The sequence below is a fragment of the Coregonus lavaretus genome, assembly GCF_964263955.1.
Source record: "Coregonus lavaretus genome assembly, chromosome: 13".
In the NCBI taxonomy this organism is placed as follows: Eukaryota; Metazoa; Chordata; class Actinopteri; order Salmoniformes; family Salmonidae; genus Coregonus; species Coregonus lavaretus.
In genome coordinates, this window is record NC_140000.1 from 25,996,403 (window position 1) to 26,016,609 (window position 20,207).

Genomic DNA, 20,207 nt, shown 5'->3' on the forward strand with positions numbered 1-20,207 from the left:
TTTCATTTTGTACATACACATCCCATCTAGTTGAATGACAGATGAGTTCTCGGTTCCATGGTCATTGCTGGCTTCACAGTAGAAATAACTGTCATCTGCTGGTACCTGGACAGATAGCATTCTTCTAGCCCCCACTGTTGTGACCTGTTCTCCAACAACTCTGTACCAGTTGTAGCGCCCCACTGCTGGGTTGGCATTGCTGCTGCAGGTCAGACTCACAGAGCTGCCCTCTACCACTGAACTAGAGGGACTGACTGACACTGAGGTGTTCTTGGGAGAGTCTGGGGGAGAGTGCACACAAAGTTGACCAATTCTATAGAAATAATTAACTTACAATGCATGAATCAAACTTACCATGCATGAATCAACTTACAAAGAACAGTGACTGTCAGATACGTTTTGGATGATTTATCACTCTTGCCAGCTTGTCGTTTGTACAGCGCAGTGCAGAAGATCTTCTCTCCATGGTGGACATGTGAAGCGGTGAAGTTCAGGAGAGAAGTTATGACTTGATTCGGAGTCTCCTGCAAATCCTCCACACTGTCACTCAGTGTGGGGGTCCAGGTCAGAGTTGGGGGGAGTGAGGGACATGGGGCTGCAGCAGAGCAGATCAAACTCACTGAGGTCCCCTCCATCACATACACTGTTGCTGGGCTTAGAGTGGGTTTGGATGGATATTCTGAGGGAGTAAAAAAATTACGTTTATTACATGATCAGTGCATTAAATACAGCCAGTTCAAACCTGCAACTTAAATGAACACAACACAGCACACACAACACAGAGGTAGCATATTCTAATGATACTCTACCTTTTACATCAATCGTGACACGTCCTGGAAAATTAAATTTCAGAGCGTCACATTCAAGTCTGAAGTAAAAGTAGTCATTGAAATAAGATGTGAAGTCATTCAGGATTGTGGTGCATTCCTTCTGCTGCAAGTTCCCAGTTAGATTGCCTTGAATGGTATTTAAGCCTGACCCTGTGAGACTAGAATCAAACACGTGTACTCCTCTCCATCCTTTCCTCCATATTCCTTTACATGAAGCTGTGAGGGACGACTCATATCCAGATCCCAGTGTAAATGAGCAGGGAATGGCCACACAAGATCCACTCAGAGACTCTATATGCGGAGGCATCAGAGCTGCAAAGTCTAGGCACAGAACACCTGAAACACATACAACAAAATATTAGACTGGGGTGTTAGCTGGTAATGAAGGAATGCAGGAATCACATACATCTTTAAATCAATGACTAACTTTAAAGGATGGTTTAACTTTTTGAAATGTTGGTTATTTTCAGCTTCACTAGGGTGTTGTTGTTTCCTCCAAACCATTAAAACATTTGTTGGCTAGTTATTTACAGATGTGCAGAATAATCTGGCTAGCATTTTGGGGGGATGTAGCAATGCTAGTAGAAATTGATTGTTTGAACTATCCCTTTAAAGGCCCAGTGCAGCCGTTTTATCTCAATATCAAATTATTTCTGGGTAACAATAAAGTAACTTACTGTAATAGGTTTCCATTAAAATGGTAAAAAAACAAACAAATTGGGTTTTGTTTTGCAAAAAAAAAAATATCAGGCAAGAATTTAGTTAGGGAAGGGCACAAAAACGGTGCATTAACCACAGTGTGGATCAATCCACCTGAGCAGACGAGGGATATGTCACCTTAAACCTAGCTGTTATTGGCAGAGAGGTTTGGAATGGTCATTTTTACAGTTAGTTTCATCAGCTGTTGTATAAACATGATACAAAACACAGGAAAACTAAATTTTGACTGCACTGGGCTTTTAAGAAGGATCAGAACACTAACCACGTTTCCATCCACAGTTTTTATGCTAGTAAAGTCATACCGTATAAAATAAAATCATGACAGCAGTAGCTAGGTTTCCATCCAATTGGCGACAGCTTTTCATGCGAATATTCAAAAATCCGATAAAGAAAATATGCACATTTTCCCACCAGTGGTGTGTTTCCACCAAACGGGTAAAAATCTGTGCATGATGACATAGTGCACACAAAATGTACTTTTCCACTTAAGTATTATGTCCCAAATAAAAATCAATAGTTCATAGTGTTTCCATCACATTTCAATAGATATTTTCTTTATGCGGATTTTAGAAAATTCACATGAAAATCTGTTGCCAATTGGATGGAAACCTAGCTACAGCTAAATAAAATATAAATGGTAAAGTGCAATGGGAGATGCAAGAAAGCAGTGCATCAGACCCAGCCTTTCCCACAGCAACCCACCTTGTAGCAGAAAACCAATGAGGATGAATCTTTCAGCTCCTGTCATATACATGATTCTCTGTATCAGAAAGGGCCAGCTGAGCTCACCTGATATGAAACACTGTCTGGACAGACAGACAGACATACACATTCAATACAGAGGAAGCACACACACTTCATTACTTTGTCTTAATTTTTTGTTGTTGATAAAACCAACAGTGAAAATACCTTTTAATTAAAGTTAAACATATAAAAAATGTTAGTTTTGATAGAATGATTCCACACAGACTTTGATTGTAGGGAACCGAAACCACATTGACCCTATTCACCACAAGACTGGGAGTTTTCTTGCTTTTTTCTTTGACCTGTTGGCTACACTACAATAATTTGTATCAGAATTAGATTTGAATCATAGTAATATGAACATATTTCTCACGTAATAAATATAGAATACAAAATTATTCAATTATACCCTAAAGCCAATGAAGCTGTGTTGATTCTGAGTAGGTCTAAATACCTAAATTAAGCATAATAAAGTCAAACAGGTGTAGATCCATTTCCATTGAAAATACAGACCCATAAAAATTAATTAAGTGTAAAGAGCTATGACCTGATTAGGCTGATATTTGTGCAAATGTAGATGCAGCCTACACCTGACACACTAAAGGAAATGTAGCCTAGTTGCCCTTGACAATATCTAGAATTCGATTTTAATTAGATGCAATCAATATAAGAAATGTGTTCCAAATCCAACACAATCCGAAAATATCAACACGTGGGGACACATGAACATAAACTTTAAAATGTTGCACTCCACATTGCAAAACCGTGACAGTCGAATTAATTAAACATAACATAAATAGTACAAACAGAAATAGTGCCAGCGACCTCTTACCAGTATTCACGCGTTGGTCATCTGTTGAAATCCAATGCACACTTCAGACTTTATAAATGACACCTGAAGTGGTGTTCTGTTGTCTAGCTGCTTGTTACTGTAGACAGTCAGAAGTGGCGCTGCTGTTTGCAAGACACGGAATAATCCTTCACTGAATAAGCGTCAACTCCCAAGCGCTAGCCTTCCTCTGTAATAGCAAATGATCATCAGATTTTTTATAAACTCACATTTACCGGTGAGATATATCAAGCTTCACAAGGAGGGCAACATCCTCTGATTCCTTTAAATGCATGCAGATATATAATCCAGCGACTAGCCCCTTGCAATATTTGTCTTTATTTCTCTTTTTTATTTATTTTTTATTTAAAAGGAATATAAAAGAGTAGTATTTACAAGCCAACAGTAATTCGACCAGAGATTTAAATCCACAAATGTAATGAAATAGTCAAGTTTCAAGTTTATTTTTACAAGGAGTTCCAGGTTAATGGGGCAATAACTGTGCAAGAAATCTGTGGCTGATGGAAATTACACATTTGACATGTTGCATAACTTGTTTCATTCCATAGTTACTACTCAATGGGCTACCATTCAAAGAAGGTGTAAAAGACAGACTTTAATGTGGATATCATAAATGTACAATTCAACAGTCTTAGAAACAGAGAAATTACATGAATTCGATGACGAATTGATATTAATTTTACTCTACACAATATATAAACTCTTCAGTGTTGAGTATATAATATATATATACACTGCTCAAAAAAATAAAGGGAACACTAAAATAACACATCCTAGATCTGACTGAATGAAATAATCTTATTAAATACTTTTTTCTTTACATAGTTGAATGTGCTGACAACAAAATCACACAAAAATTATCAATGGAAATCAAATTTATCAACCATGGAGGTCTGGATTTGGAGTCACCCTCAAAATTAAAGTGGAAAACCACACTACAGGCTGATCCAACTTTGATGTAATGTCCTTAAAACAAGTCAAAATGAGGCTCAGTAGTGTGTGTGGCCTCCACGTGCCTGTATGACCTCCCTACAACGCCTGGGCATGCTCCTGATGAGGTGGCGGATGGTCTCCTGAGGGATCTCCTCCCAGACCTGGACTAAAGCATCCGCCAACTCCTGGACAGTCTGTGGTGCAATGTGGCGTTGGTGGATGGAGCGAGACATGATGTCCCAGATGTGCTCAATTGGATTCAGGTCTGGGGAACGAGCGGGCCAGTCCATAGCATCAATGCCTTCCTCTTGCAGGAACTGCTGACACACTCCAGCCACATGAGGTCTAGCATTGTCTTGCATTAGGAGGAACCCAGGGCCAACAGCACCAGCATATGGTCTCACAAGGGGTCTGAGGATCTCATCTCAGTACCTAATGGCAGTCAGGCTACCTCTGGCGAGCACATGGAGGGCTGTGCGGCCCCCCAAAGAAATGCCACCCCACACCATGACTGACCCACCGCCAAACCAGTCATGCTGGAGGATGTTGCAGGCAGCAGAATGTTCTCCACGGCGTCTCCAGACTCTGTCACGTCTGTCACATGTGTTCAGTGTGAACCTGCTTTCATCTGTGAAGAGCACAGGGCACCAGTGGCGAATTTGCCAATCTTGGTGTTCTCTGGCAAATGCCAAACGTCCTGCACGGTGTGGGCTGTAAGCACAACCCCCACCTGTGGACGTCGGGCCCTCATACCACCCTCATGGAGTCTGTTTCTGACCGTTTGAGCAGACACATGCACATTTGTGGCCTGCTGGAGGTCATTTTGCAGGGCTCTGGCAGTGCTCCTCCTGCTCCTCCTTGCACAAAGGCGGAGGTAGCAGTCCTGCTGCTGGGTTGTTGCCCTCCTACGGCCTCCTCCACGTCTCCTGATGTACTGGCCTGTCTCCTGGTAGCGCCTCCATGCTCTGGACACTACGCTGACAGACACAGCAAACCTTCTTGCCACAGCTCGCATTGATGTGCCATCCTGGATGAGCTGCACTACCTGAGCCACTTGTGTGGGTTGTAGACTCCGTCTCATGCTACCACTAGAGTGAAAGCACCGCCAGCATTCAAAAGTGACCAAAACATCAGCCAGGAAGCATAGGAACTGAGAAGTGGTCTGTGGTCACCACCTGCAAAACCCGTCCTTTATTGGGGGTGTCTTGCTAATTGCCTATAATTTCCACCTGTTGTCTATTCCATTTGCACAACAGCATGTGAAATGTATTGTCAATCAGTATTGCTTCCTAAGTGGACAGTTTGATTTCACAGAAGTGTGATTGACTTGGAGTTACATTGTGTTGTTTAAGTGTTCCCTTTATTTTTTTGAGCAGTGTATAATAGAAATGCCAATTAGCAAACACTTTTATCCAAAGCGACTTAAGGACCATTCGAAAAATTCTGGGGGGAAGGGGAGGTCCAATATAGGAGAAGAGGGTGCAACTTATTTCTTTGCTTTGGGGAGGGTTGTGTGGTTCTTTTATTGGGCACAGGGAGGGTTGTGCGTTTTTTCCAGGCTTGCTGCCGGGCCGTAGCATTTAAATTTGAATATTTCCCCCCTTAACACATGGGATGGTAATCAATAAATTCAGCACACGCCAGTCTGCGCATTTCTGACTCCCTGATAAAAAGAAATCACACCCACAACGCTGATTGAATGGACTGGACTCAACATTTCTGACAGTAGCCTCCTAAACTCTTCAGTGCGAGTGCCAGAGTGTTGTAGTTACATTGGCAGGCTAGCCTACGTGGACATGATATGCATTGAATAATAACCATTTGGCTGGCAAGTGTCTTCACTGACATTTTCAAACTCTCCCTGTCTGTAATCCCTACAACAGGGTTCTTCAATTCCGGTCCTGGAGGGCCAAAACACCTCTGTTTTTCATCCTCTCCTTCTAATCAGGGGCTAATTCAGACCTGGGACACCAGGTGAGTGCAATTAACTACCAGGTAGAAATAAAAAACTGAAGTGTTTCGGCCCTCCAGGACCGGAATTGAAGAACCCTGCCCTACAAGAACGCCAAGGTAACCTGTCTAAATGACTATCGCCCTGACGCACTCACATCTGTAGCCATGAAATGCTTTGAATGGCTGGTCATGCCTCACATCAACACCATCACCCCAGACACCATGGACCCACTCCAATTCGCATACCGCATCAACAGATCCACAGATGACGCAATCTCTATTGCACTCCACGCTGCCCTCTCCCACCTGGATAAGAGGAACACCTACAGTATGTGAGAATGCTGTTTATTGACTACAGCTCAGCGTTCAACACTATAGTGCCCTCCAAGCTCATCACTAAGCTCAGGACCCTGGAACTGAACACCTCCCTCTGCAACTGGATCCTGGACACCATCCCAACCGTGAAGCATGGAGGTGGAAACATCATTCTTTGGGGATGCTTTTCTGCAAAGGGGACAGGACGACTGCACCGTATTGAGGGGAGGATGGATGGGGCCATGTATCGCAAGAGCTTGGCCAACAACCTCCTTCCATCAGTAAGAGCATTGAAGATGGGTCGTGGCTGGGTCTTCCAGCATGACAACGACCCAACACACACAGCCAGGGCAACTAAGGAGTGGCTCCGTAAGAAGCATCTCAAGGTCCTGGAGTGGCCTAGCCAGTCTCCAGACCTGAACCCAATAGAAAATCTTTGGAGGGAGCTGAAAGACCGTATTGCCCAGCGACAGCCCCGAAACCTGAAGGATCTGGAGAAGGTCTGTATGGAGGAGTGGGCCAAAATCCCTGCTGCAGTGTGTGCAAACCTGGTCAAGGCCTACAGGAAACGTATGATCTCTGTAATTGCAAACAAAGGTTTCTGTACCAAATAATAAGTTCTGCTTTTCTGATGTATCAAATACTTATGTCATGCAATAAAATGCAAATTAATTACTTAAAAATCATACAATGTGATTTTCTGGATTTTTGTTTTAGATTCCGTCTCTCACAGTTGAAGTGTACCTATGATAAAAAATTACAGACCTCTACATGCTTTGTAAGTAGGAAAACCTGCTAAATCGGCAGTGTATCAAATACTTGTTCTCCCCAGTATGTACATACAGTATAGGTATGTGGACACCTGTGATCGAACATCTCATTACAAAATCATGGACATTAATATGGAGTTGGTCCCCCCTTTGCTGCTATAACAGACTCTACTCTTCTGGGACTTCCTTCCATTCAGCCACAAGAGCATTAGTGAGGTCAGGCACTGATGTTGGGCGATTAGGCCTGGCTCGCAGTCGGTGTTCCAATTTATCCAAAGGTGTTTGATGGGGTTGAGGTCAGGGCTCTGTGCAGGCCAGTCAAGTACTTCCACACCGATCTCTACAAACCATTTCTGTATGGACCTCGCTTTGTGCACGGGGGCATTTTCATGCTGAAACAGGAAAGGGCCTTCCCCAAACTGTTGCCACACATTTGGGAGCACAGAATCGTCTAGAATGTAATTGTATGCTGTAGCGTTAAGATTTTCCTTTACTGGAACTTAGGGGCCTAGCCCGAACCATGAAAAACAGTCCCAGACCATTATTCCTCCCCCACCAAACTTTACAGTTGGCACTATGCATTCGGGCAGGTAGCGTTCTCCTGTCATCTGCCAAACTCAGATTCATCCGTCGGACTGCCAGATGGTGAAGCGTCATTCATCACTCCAGGCAACGCGTTTCCACTGCTCCAGAGTCCAATGGCGGCGAGCTTTACACCACTCCAGCCGATGCTTGGCATTGTGCATGGTGATCTTAGGCTTGTGTGCGGCTGCTCGGCCATGGAAACCCATTTCATGAAGCTCCCGACGAACAGTTATTGTGCTGACATTGCTTCCAGAGGCAGTTTGGAGCTCAACAGTGAGTGTTGCAACCGAAGACAGATGATTTTAACGCGTTACGTGCTTCAGCACTCTGGGGTCCCATTCTGTGAGCTTGAGTGGTACCGCGGCTGAGCCGTTGTTGCTCCTAGACTTTTCCACTTCACAATAACAGCACTTACAGTTGACTGGGGCAGCTCTAGCAGGGCAGAAATTTGATGAACTGACTTGCTGGAAAGGTGGCATCCTGTGATGGTGCCACATTGAAAGTCACTGAGCTCTTCAGTACGGGCCATCCTACTGCCAATGTTTGTCTATGGATATTGCATGGCTGTGTGCTCGATTTTATACACCTGTCAACAACGGGTGAGGCTGAAATAGCCGAATCCACTAATTTGAAGGGGTGTCCACATACTACATCAATGAATTGGTTCCCCTGCACATCGACTCGGTACTGGTATATAGCCAAGTGATTAATACTCATTGTGTATTTATTCCTCATGTTATTATTTTTCTCTATTGTTGGGAAGAGCCAGTAAGTAAGCATTTCACTATTAGTCTAGACCTGTTGTTTACGAAGCATGTGACAAATTAATTTGATTTGATTCGATTTTAGCACATAACCAACCACGATTTACATGATAAATTTGAACAAAAGTGAGGCGAGTTAGAACAGAAGTCACGCACCTGCCACTTGGGTGTCGCTCCGAGCTCAAAAACGCAACAAGCTCAATTCCCCTCCCCCACCAAACCATTCACATCATCAGACAGTATCCATGTGTTTTGCCCCCTGATCATAGTTATGAGGTCGACATACTTTGAAACTGTTACTGTGGTCGTAATCATTATTCTGAGTTAATTCAATGACGGGGAGGGTAAAGCAAAGGGGAGGGTCACGTGAAAATATTTTTAATGTTTTTATTGACACCCCCTCTCCCCCAGCAATTTCTGAACAGTTCGTTACAGTCATGTGTGCATACATTTTACATATGGTTGGACCCGGGAACCGAATCCACTATCCTGGTGCCATGCTCTACCAACTGAGCTACAGAGGACCACAAGTGAAGAACCATCTAGTACATTTAACCAATTAATCATCATCAAGAAATTAATACATGTGATATAATTATAGAATGAATATAAAAATGTGCAATAAAACCTGAAATACAGATGAACTGAAATAAACATAAAGGGTGGAAATGGATGGTTAAACTAAAATATTTGGAGATGACAAAGTGAAAAGCTTGATTTATGTTTGTTATTTACATTTGTCTGATAGATGAAAAAGGTTCTGATGAGGTATATTACCACAGTCCCTATATTCACTTCTCTCAGGTAGAGCCGAAACCGTGAATCCAGAGCTACGATCATGGTGTTACTGTCGCTCTCCCCTCTGCAGCATTCACATATCACTGCCACTGGTCTCCCTCTGTGCTCCTCTGCTACCATGCTCTTTCCTCTGACACACACACAAACACACAAACACGTGCATGCTCGCACACATGGACACACACACACACGTTATGTGTGGTCAAATAAATGCTACTTATATACACATTTCCAAAAGTGTTAGAACTACAGTGATTTTTTTTAGTGTGCAAATGACTAATACTAGCCTAAAGAGTGCTCTCACCTGTAAGACTTCATAAGTAGAGGTCACGTTGGAGATCTCTAGTGTGGTGTATGTGTCATCTACTGACTGTTGGCAGACACGGGGACATGTCACACAATAAGTACCTCATACATAATACAGTATTTAATAGCGAAAGCACAATACATAGAAAACATAAACACTATTAACATGTTATTTCTAGGTAATTACAATACTTTACCTATTACTATCTTCAAAACAAAATAAATGACCAAGTATTACCATGTAATTCCAAAATAATTTCTGTACTGCAAGATAAAGTGCTACCGACATACCTTCAGTCCTCTGGATAATCTGATAGTGAATAGAGATGATGACAAAGATTAGAACGGAAATATTGAAACTGATATATTACCATATACAGTGCCTTCAGAAAGTATTCAGACCCCTTGACTTTTTCCACAGTTTGTTACGTTACAGCCTTATTCTAAAATTGATTAAGTAAAACAATTTCCTCAGCAATCTACACACAATACCCCATAATGACAAAGCGAAAAGAGGTTTGTGGAATTCTTTGCACATTTATTAAAAACAAAAAACAGAAATACCTTATTTACATAAGTATTCAGACCCTTTGCTATATGACTCGAAATTGAGCTCAGGTCCATATCCTGTTTCCACTGATCATCCTTGAGATGTTTCTGCATTGAAGGTCCCCAAGAACACGGTGGCCTCCATCATTTTTAAATGGAAGAAGTTTGGAACTACCAAGACTCTTCCTAGAGCTGGCCGCTGGCCAAACTGAGCAATCGGGAGAGAAGGGCCTTGGTCAGGGAGGTGACCAAGAACCTGATGGTCACTCTGACAGAGCTACAGAGTTCCTCTGTGGAGATGGTAGAACCTTCCAGAAGGACAACCATCTCTGCAGCACTCCATCAATCAGGCTTTTATGGTAGAGTGGCCAGACGGAAGCCACTACTCAGTAAATGGCACATGACAGCCCGCTAGGAGTTTGCCAAAAGACACCTAAAGACTCTCAGACCATGAGAAACAAGATTCTCTGGTCTGATGAAACCAAGATTGAACTCTTTTGCCTGAATGCCAAGCGTCACATCTGGAGAAAACCTGGCACCATCCCTACGGTGAAGCATGGTGGTGGCAGCATCATGCTGAGGGGATGTTTTTCAGCGGCAGGGACTGGGAGACTAGTCAGGATCGAGGTAAAGATTAACGGAGCAAAGTACAGAGAGATTGTTGATGAAAACCTGCTCCAGAGCGCTCAGGATCTCAGACTGGGGTGAAGGTTCACCTTCCAACAGGACAACGACCCTAAGCACACAGTCAAGATGTCATACCCAAGAAGACTCGAGGTTGTAATCGCTGCCAAAGGTGCTTCAACAAAGTACTGAGTAAAGGGTCTGAATACTTATGTAAATGTGATATTTCAGTTTTTCTATTTTTATACATTTCCTAAAATCTATAAAAAACTGTTTTTGCTTTGTCATTATAGGGTATTGTGTGTAGATTGATGAGGGGTAAAAACAATTTAATCAATTTTAGAATAAGGCTGTAATGTAACAAAATGTGGAAAAAGTCAAGGGGTCTGAATGCTTTCCGAATGCACTGTATATTACCATATGGATATATTAATCTCTCGATGACAGACTACCAATGACCAAATTATGCTAGATTTTAGTTCTGGGTTAACCAAGATTATATATATTACTATTTCTGAAAAATGTCCATGAAATAATGAAATACAAGATTTTACTTGCTTAGCAATTACAGTAGGTCCATTTTACCTGATATATCTATAGACTCCGAAGATGACTGTTAGAATCCACAGGACAATGACCACTCCACAGATTATGGATGGAACTGATACTTGAGTTACAAGACATGTTTGAGTTACTTTGTTAGTTTCCAAATCCACAGTCTCTATACTTTCTGTATGTGTACCAAATGTCTTTATAACGGACTTATACAGGTAAAATAATCGTTAAATTGTAAAATTGCTTAAAATGTAAATAATTTCATTTAAATTAATTAAACAATTTAATTATACACAACAATCTGTTTAATCTAGTATATTCTCATTGTTACAGCACTAGGCCTACCTGTAGGTGTGGAGGGGCAGTGGTGCAGATACACAAAGATGCTGGCCATTTCTTTGCCATAGCTATTCTGTGCTTCACAACAGAACAGTCCACTCTCACTGATATCCTGCAGAACCAGAGACCGAGATCTAGACTCCATCGGGACCATCTTGCTCTCATTGACTCTGTACCAGGTGTAGGTCTTCACTGCTGGGTTGGCATTGCTGCTGCAGGTCAGAGTCACAGAGCTTCCCTCTACGACTAGACTAGAGGGACTGACTGATACTGAGGTGTTCCTGGGTTTATCTATAAAAAGTAAAAGACAATGTTTAAAAAATGTGAACTTAGTGGGTGCCACCATTTCACCCTGACCCATTGCTAGCAGTGGATGCATCTGGTTCATGCTAGAATACATGTAGTTGTTTTTATTTTATTTTATACTTACATGGCACACCTAGTTGAACAACAGCAGACTTCTGCAATCCAAGCTCATTTCTGGCCTCACAGTAGAACTGGGTGTTGTCTTGCGACACTTGGACATTTAGCACTCTTGTAGCCTTCACTGGTGCCACCTGATCTTCATTAACTCTGTACCAGGTGTAGCTCTTCACTGCTGGGTAGGCATTGCTGCTGCAGGTCAGAGTCACAGAGCTTCCCTCTACCACTGAACCAGAGGGACGGACCAACACTGAGGTGTTCCTGGGAGGGTCTGGGGGAAAGAAAAACATAACGATTTACTATCAACACAAACTGGCCTAACTTATTCCATTATAACCAGAAGAACAATTGAACATACATTGAACAGTGATTGGGAGGCTTTTCTCAGATGATACATCACTGTTGCCATCAAGTCGTTTGTAGAGAGCAGTGCAGGACATTGTCTGTTCATGATGAAGGTATGATGCAGTGAATGTCAGAGTAGAAGTCATGACTTCAGTTTGGTCCCAGTTTGGTCCCTTCTCTTGTTTCTCCACACTGTCACCCAGTCTGGGGGTCCATGTCAGAGTTGGAGGGAGAAAGGGACAGGGGCTTGCAGCAGAGCAGATCAAACTCACTGATTCCCCCTCATTCACAATCACTGTAACTGGGGTTAGAGTGGGTTGGGGAGGAGAGTCTTCAGGAGATAAAAATGTAATATAGTTTATAACGCAAGCAGACATAGGCTACATCAATTTAATACTGTAACTGACATGGCACAAAGAAATGGCATATTCTAATGCATGAACATTAATTAAGTATATTAAATGGCATATTAAGTAGGATTTGTGTCATTTTTACTAAAGTAGTATTCCTGAATTTAGTGACAAGAAATTAGACACTCTTTCTCCACCTAATTGATCATTTCTCCACTCAATGAACCACCTGCATAAACATGTGATCACAGTAACTAACCTCAACCACCAGAAATAAAAACACAGAACTGTTGTAAATAGTAATAATGTACCTTTAACATCAATATTGATGCTTTGAGGAAACTCAAATGGTAGACTTTTGTCACATTCAAGGTTTAAGAAATATTGGGATAGGTAGGAACGGGGATAAGGGTAAGGAAGGTTCAAGATAGTGGTGCAGTCCTTCTGCAGCAAGTCATCTCTTGTGGGTGCCATTAACCCTGGTTTCACGAATACTCTGTTCCATGTTCCTTTACATGGACGAGTGAGGGATGACTCATATTTAGACTTCAATGTAAATCTACATGGAATTAGCACACAAGATCCACTCAGAGCCTGAATACCGCTGGGAATCAAGACTTTCCCATTTTGGCACAGAGCACCTGAAATACACAACAGAATGTTTAGACTGAGAATGAATAGCAAAAACACAATGGTTATGGCTTGTATCTAGGATACAGTAACACATTAAGCCATATAGAAAATAACATATCTAAACCCTTTAACCCTATTCTCAACCGGCTGGTAGAGCATGTTTTGGCAATGGATTTTAGAAGTGGATATGAAAAAAATCTTAATTTGAACTTGATTGGTCAACTAAATTAACACTTTATTATGCATCAATAAACATAATTGATATCCTTCTGGGTTAATGCAGTTCAGTATTGTGGCACTCTAACTTTGCCCATTCAGAAAACCGTAAGAAACTCAAAATCAGTCACCAAAGATATGGCATAAAAGGTACAAATTCAGTTAGTTGAGGGATTCATATTTCACAATTCCTGTTAGTAGAGACCTTGAAGAGTAGCAATATGAAAATAAATAGTTAAAATGTCAAAAGGCTTAAAAGCAAGAATTTTGAAAACATGTACTCAACCAGGCTTGATGTCAGTAAAAAGTATGGTGGACTAAGAATAGGATACACACATTTGTATTAAAAATACTTATTTTGGTGAAAGAATATGATTGAATTGTTGACAACACACTATATTAGCCAACATAAATTGCTTAAACCACATTTCATGATCCATGGGGTCAATTAACAGTGCTGAGAGATTAACCCACATTTCGTTTTTATTCCGGTTATTAAACAACTAATTGACCGACGTTGGTTCAATTACTTGAATTCCTTTAGTTCGTTTTTTTTTTAGGCCAACGCACCGTTTCTCTGGAGAGAAATCAAATCATTCACAAGATAAATCAATTGTAGAACTATGTGGGACGCTGGGCTGAAGGTAGTAGTAGTTTTCATTAAACAAATATTCAACATAGTTTAGCTCAGAAACGTGGTAATTAACTACAATGACCATAATTCATGGTGCCAGTTCTTTTCCGTCTTGACAGAGAGGAAGAAGTGAAGCGAGAAGTTTCATTCTTGACAAAATCTGTCCAAAATAATCCCAATGCTTTTCTATTGTTTTATTTGGACCTAAATTTGATGCCTGCTTTCTCGCCTTCAGAACAACGACTCCCATTTTTAGAGCGGAGACATGATCATCTCGTCATTATTTGCAGATCTCTGGACAGATACACTTTACGCATGCAAGGTTAGTTAGATACACAAAGACCCCCAAAAACACAACGACGAGGGACAGAGAGTTCTTACTTAGGCAGGCTAGCTAAATAGGATGACTAAAGACAGTACAATATGGGGAGCACAGATAACTGGCTGACTGACTGTTACTGCCAGAGCAGAGATGAGATGATGACTTTTGAGAATAAAAAAATTATATAGTCATCAAATAAAAACTATGTAATATACACAACTTAAATATTATATTTTTTCAGGGTAATTTCCTATTTTTCTATTGATGTCTACCCAATGTGGACCTGACAGAGACAATGGAATATTTTCTATGTTTTGGCAATTGAATGTTCACTATTTTGGGCTTTGGAATTACCATCAAAGATCTTTGTAATGTCATTATTTCAAAATGCATTTAATGTAAAAAAAAAAAAAAAAGAAAGAATGGAAACCGTAATCGAACAGAAACCGAACTGACCTCAAAAAGCACTAATCATTCACACTATCAATGTATCAATATTCAGACTTAAGCTCGCCTATAAAATAATGCCTATAATAGTAATACAAAACTGCACTTTGTCTATTATCTCAAAATGTAGTCTGAACATGTGGGAAACATGGTGGAAGAACCTGGATCATTTGAAATTTAAGAAAACCATTTTGAGGGAAATTGCACTATACACCACCTGAAAATACATTCATTTCAATGTAATTGGACATACAACATTACCATATTGATGTCAGTCCTCATTTGACAATGCTTACCTACCTATAAAAGCCATTGAAGCAGACTTAAAGTAATTTTTGTAACATTGGTAAGATTAGTAAAAATGCTATGCAAATTGCCATTCTAATATGGCATTGAAGAGACAGTTAAGGGTTACAAAATAGCACATTTTATCTAAGGTTACAAATAAGTCAAACCTGAAACTCAAAATCAACCCAAAACCTCACAAACCTCTCAGCAGACAGCCAATGAGAACCAACGACCCTGCACCTGCACCACTCATGACTCTCTGAAAGTGACTGACAGCTCTGGTGGAAATCCCCGGATGAAGTGAAACAGGAAAGATGGCAGAACTGCACAATGTTCAGCAAACCTGAGGAAATTTAAGAAATTACATTTCTACACTTATTATAGTATAACATCTATAACACAGAGATCCTTTAAATTGTATATGATCTAATAATCATATTATTCATTATTAAAAGTGGAACATGAAATCGTATGACCTTTTAAATTTATTAGTATTTTCTTCTGACATGCGAGAACATTTTCATAAATTGATAGAATGTTTGGGAATGACGTATAGTAAGGAATTATTGAAAATTCTATAGCAATATAGAGTGGGAAAGCATCAGTGCGTTTGGACAATTAATAGACATTGCAGTAAATAAAACCTAATAAAAACATCTGTCTTCTCTAGGACCAGAGTCTACACAGACCGGTGTGCCATAGCCAATCAGAGCTACAGTAAGCCTATATACAAATAAGCCATTTGCCACACAGGCCTGCCATCATTCACTTTGAACTGGACTGCGTGTTTACAGACAGTAGCAACAGCACAACTTTAGATCATCGCCAAAAGCCACAAAATACACCTGTAAATATGTAAATACCACAGGAGTCCTCTTACATTTGGGAACTTCACAGTCCAATTGATCAAACAACCATGAAAAGGGAGGCTCTCTCTCCCTCAGTTGCTTATGCACATTAACAACAACAAGATCAACAACTAATGCTAACCAGAGCAAGATTAGCTAAAATCTAACAAGGGAACATTAGATAAACCCTCTCAATCTTTTTCAGCTACTTGGACTTCAACATTGCACTGTAAACGATGGGGAGTATTAGCCTGCTCGTCCTTCTGCAGCTTGCCTGCCAATGCATGCTTGTCCCAACCCACACGAAAGGCTGTAATTTCATAAAGTAGATGACTAAACTGTTGACTCGTTTATACTCGCTTGTGTGTCCTATTCAGCACGCGGGCCTTATGTTTGACACATGCGCTAACATATTAGCCACATTATGACTGACTTGTGATCATTGCCCTTGCTAGTTTGATTATAATGACATTCCCAGCCTTGGTTACCGTCATCCGTTTTAGTTCAAAATATTGAGTCATTGAAACAGAAACGGTGCATTCCAGATGGGTGGAAATAATAGCCTAAAGAGTGCCCTCACCTGTAGTGTGGCGTATGTGTCATATGCTGCCTGGCCCTTTGTTGGCAATAAGTGCCTCACATAATACAATATTTAACAGCAACAGCACAATGAAATCAAGAACAAGAAGATTATTTAACAATATTAACATGGTTATTTCTAAGTAATTACAATAAGTTACCTATTACTGTCATTAAAACATGTACAATGCTGACCTTCTAGGCAGAGTTGCAAAGAAAAGCCATATCTCAGACTGGCCAATAAAAAGAAAAGATTAAGATGGGCAGTCTGAGATATGGCTTTTTCTTTGCAACTCTGCCTAGAAGGTCAGCATCCCGGAGTCGCCTCTTCACTGTTGACGTTGAGACTGGTGTTTTGCGGGTACAATTTAATGAAGCTGCCAGTTGAGGACCTGTGAGGCGTCTGTTTCTCAAACTAGACACTCTAATGTATTTGTCCTCTTGCTCAGTTGTGCACCGGGGCCTCCCACTCCTCTTTCTATTCTGGTTAGAGACATTTTGCGTTGTTCTGTGAAGGGAGTAGTACACAGCGTTGTACGGGATCTTCAGTTTCTTGGCAATTTCTCGCAAGGAATAGCCTTCATTTCTCAGAACAAGAATAGATTGACGAGTTTCAGAAGAAAGTTATTTGTTTCTGGCCATTTTGATCCTGTAATCAAACCCACAATTGCTGATGCTCCAGATACTCAACTAGTCTCAAGAAGGCCAGTTTTATTGCTTCTTTAATCAGCACAACAGTTTTCAGCTATGCTAACATAATTGCAAAAGGGTTTTCTAATGATAAATTAGCCTTTTAAAATGATAAACTTGGATTTGCAAACACAATGTGCCATTGGAACACAGTACTGACGGTTGCTGATAATGGGCCTCTGTACGCCTATGTAGATATTCCTTTAAAATTCAGCCGTTTCCAGCTACAATAACCATTTACAACATTAACAATGTCTACACTGTATTTCTGATCAATTTGATGTTCTTTTAATGGACCAAAAAAATGCTTTTCTTTGGAAAACAAGGACATTTCTAAGTGACCCCAAACTTTTGAACGGTAGTATATATATATATATAACAATTTGAAAAAACAAATTTTTACATGAAATACAACGTCTTAGGTAAGAACGTAAGTTAACCTCTACGGGATCGGTGTCCCGTATACGGGACGGTTCAGCTAACGTGCTGCTAATGTGACTAGCATGACTGTTGTAAGTAACAGCAAACTTTCCAGGACATAGACATGCCTTATATGGGCAGAGAGCTTAAATTATTGTTAATATAACTGCACTGTCCAATTTACAGCCAACAATGTACCAGGCCAGCTGTGATTTACAACCTTACAGCAATATGTTTTGGAGTACCAAAAAATGTATTGGTGAATTATATTAATCATGCATTGAACAGCATCCATCTATTCTGCCAACAATGCCTTATTGTATGTCATGGAATTTGGAGTCAAATAGAACCTCTTATAAAGTTGGTTTTGAAGCATGAAATGGGAATTGTATATTTTGGACTACTATTACCATTGCCTGTTTGTTTCATATCTGCAAAGTTGTTTAAACGCTGTCAGTTCCACTTTAATAATAATTACATGATGATTTAATCATTACTAATGATAATTTTAAAACAAATAGTTATAATATGTAATTATATGATCTATTTGGCACTGCATCGCAGTGCTAGCTGTGCCACTAGAGATCCTGGTTCGAATCCAGGCTCTGTCGTAGCCGGCCGTGACCGGGAGACCCATGGAGCGCCGCACAATTGGCCCAGCGTCGTCCAGGGTAGGGGAGGGAATGGCCGGCAGGGTTGTGGGTTTGTTTCCCACGGGGGGCCAGTATGAATTTTTTTTTTAAATAACGTATGCACTCACTAACTGTATGTCGCTCTGGATAAGAGCGTCTGCTAAATGACTAAAATGTAATGTAAAATATAAACAGTATAACCACATCCATCATTGTTATCACATCCTTTGTTTGAGCGCAATAACAACACAGACAGGCAAAGGTAATGAATGATCCAGTAAGGATCGTCAGATATAGTGAGGGGTATGTCAAAGGTTTTGATAGTATCTTGTTCTAAAGCATCCGTTTAAAGGGTTTATGAAGAAATCATCAAGTATTAATGCATCTACTGCTTAGGCAGTAAGTTAGTACCTGTTTACAGAGGAGAGTGTAGGTTTCCCATTGCTAATAATAACCATGTAATAGTAATACTCATGCTCTAATAAGGAATGCACATAGTTTAAATTAAAACAATACTGATGATTTATCAAATGTATAAATTGTATGTGTATATATTTAAGCAATAAGGCCCAAGGAGGTGTGGTATATGGCCAATATACCACGGCTAAGGGCTGTTCTTATGCATGACGCAACGCGGAGTGCCTGGATACAGCCCTTAGCCATGGTATATTGGCCATACACCACAAACCCACAAGGTGCCTTACTGCCATTATAAACTGGTGACCAACATAATTAGACCAGTAAATAGTACTTTTTTGTCATACCCATGGTATACAATGTGATATACCACGTCTTTCAGCCAATAAACATTCAGGACTCGAACCACCCAGTTTATAAAATATAACATCACATAACGTCACATTATTAACAGAGGCTAGTGAAATACTACAATAGTTAAAGATAAGTTAAAATAAGTACCAGATGAGCAGCAGTGCTTTCTGGCCTCTTGCTGCCACTCCAGTGGCTGTTGTAACTGCAGTGCACCACTTCCTTTGATACACACACCCTTCCCGAAACAGATGAGGAACTAAATGCAACAATATCTTCTTCTTAATTTGGAAACTGAGATACATTTTGATATAGTTATATTTCAACAAATAATAATTTGGAGGGTCCTTATATTTGTCCTGTTACACACAAGTGTGTAATGGAAATGCGTTTTCTTGCATATCCCAACTCCCCCTGAGACACATGCAGAGGAGGGGTCACCATTGCAATTAGGGCTAAGTGCCTTGCACAAAGGCACAGCGACATATTTCTTACCTTGACGGCGCTGGTACTCGCCCAATGCTCTAACCTCGAGGCTACCTGCCGCCCAAATATACCAGCTGCCCTCTTCATGTTACAACAGTTGGGGGCAAAGGAAACATTGTTCCCATTCAATTCCCATAAATTTGAAACGGTCAATACCAGAATTATTAGATCTGAAATATTTATCTACAATTATGGGTGCCAGTTTGCATTGCTCAATAGCTGTCTTGCAAGAAAGAAAAGTTAAAAGAATAAAAAATAAAAGCATAATTAAAAAGTGCCCGTTTTCAAGTAGACATTGAAGCAATGTAAATCAGTAGGGAAGGTTGTTTTCACAAAAAGAGTAAACAAAAGTGTATGAATAACCTTTAATAGTGATAATAATAACAATAATTCATATTTATATGTAGAAGCATATAGTATTCCTGTGTTGATATTGTCAAACAAACAATACATTTTGTAAACTGAATGCTCAGTCAGTGTTTTTAGTGATT

The 20,207-nt window shown here is 40.5% G+C and overlaps 1 long non-coding RNA gene across 1 annotated transcript; it reads right to left on the reverse strand.

The window, feature by feature from the left end:
- Positions 1–9,577: 9,577 nt before the first annotated feature.
- LOC311139199 lies at positions 9,578–11,745 on the reverse strand. Its single transcript, XR_014614083.1, has 4 exons — positions 11,642–11,745; positions 11,327–11,408; positions 9,860–9,878; positions 9,578–9,632 (listed from the first exon to the last, which is right to left on the reverse strand). It is a non-coding gene; the product is annotated as an uncharacterized lncRNA (long non-coding RNA).
- Between the last annotated feature and the right edge of the window lie 8,462 nt (positions 11,746–20,207).